The sequence below is a fragment of the Anarrhichthys ocellatus genome, unplaced genomic scaffold, assembly GCF_004355925.1.
Source record: "Anarrhichthys ocellatus isolate YVR2014 unplaced genomic scaffold, GSC_Weel_1.0 scaffold10789, whole genome shotgun sequence".
Classification (NCBI taxonomy): domain Eukaryota; kingdom Metazoa; phylum Chordata; class Actinopteri; order Perciformes; family Anarhichadidae; genus Anarrhichthys; species Anarrhichthys ocellatus.
This window is the reverse complement of record NW_022290763.1, coordinates 1-1,012: the sequence shown is the minus strand read 5'-3', so window position 1 is coordinate 1,012 and position 1,012 is coordinate 1. Positions and strand designations below refer to the sequence as shown.

General features: G+C 43.2%; 3 non-coding genes across 3 annotated transcripts; all 3 read right to left on the bottom strand.

Moving 5' to 3' along the window:
* Positions 1-86: 86 nt before the first annotated feature.
* On the bottom strand, positions 87-168 carry trnal-aag (transfer RNA leucine (anticodon AAG)). The gene has a single exon. It is a non-coding gene; the product is annotated as a tRNA-Leu (tRNA).
* Positions 169-350: 182 nt separating this feature from the next.
* trnam-cau (transfer RNA methionine (anticodon CAU)) lies at positions 351-422 on the bottom strand. The gene has a single exon. It is a non-coding gene; the product is annotated as a tRNA-Met (tRNA).
* Positions 423-841: 419 nt separating this feature from the next.
* Positions 842-923, bottom strand: trnal-uag (transfer RNA leucine (anticodon UAG)). Its single transcript has one exon. It is a non-coding gene; the product is annotated as a tRNA-Leu (tRNA).
* Between the last annotated feature and the right edge of the window lie 89 nt (positions 924-1,012).

Sequence of the window (1,012 nt, the reverse complement as noted above, 5' to 3'; positions counted from 1 at the left end):
TACACTTAACAATGCATGCAAGTCAGTATAGTATGAGGTCAGACCATCTCATCTCTTGCTTTACCAGCTGTACCTTTCATTGTTAATGGCAGTGGTGGGATTTGAACCCACGCCTCCTGCGAGACTGGAGCCTTAATCCAGCGCCTTTGACCACTCGGCCACACTACCTGTAAATGCAACATTTGCATCAGCTTCTAGAGACAAATAGTTGATGTCCACTGCAGCACTAAAGGGTGAAGACATTTCCTTCAGACAATTGAGGAAATGGCTGCTTAGTCAACTGAAAGCATTGAATTATGAGAATGGTTTGAACGTGTAGAGAAATTCGCCTGATCTAAAGCATTTACACATAGCAGAGAATGGTTTCGATCCATCGACATCCGGGTTATGGGCCCAGCGCGCTTCCGCTGCGCCACTCTGCTTGCTCTGTTATGGAGTGGGACTTGTAAATATGTTTTAATTGGTGTGGAAATCTTTGGGAATCAGTGGGAACCAATATTTCAGCAGCTGACTGGTTACAAAAATATGCATTTGTTGGATGCTGCAGTGAACTTGTTTCTAGTGATTTCCCCAATTCCAAACTAGAATCTTGAAAGTTCCCACTTAAGCAATGCAGACACAAGACATTTCACTAATACACTTGTGGGAATGAATGCTTAGGCTTTTGAGAACATGGCAATGTGAGTATGGATAGAAGTAAGCATTGATCCACTCCGCCGTGAAGTAATTACAATGAGCACTTACTGGGCACACACATTAACTTAAGTGAAGATGCACAAACACAACAATGGGTATGTGTATGCATTTCTTCCAATAATCTTAAAGTAAAGTCCAGAAAGAATGGCAGTGGTGGGATTTGAACCCACGCCTCCATAGAGACTGGAGCCTAAATCCAGCGCCTTCGACCACTCGGCCACACTACCTTGCTTTTAGGTAGCTGCTCATGCTCAACCCATTTGTTCTGAAAACACTATAAGCTAATTAGTCAACTGTCAATGTTCAATGTACCCCA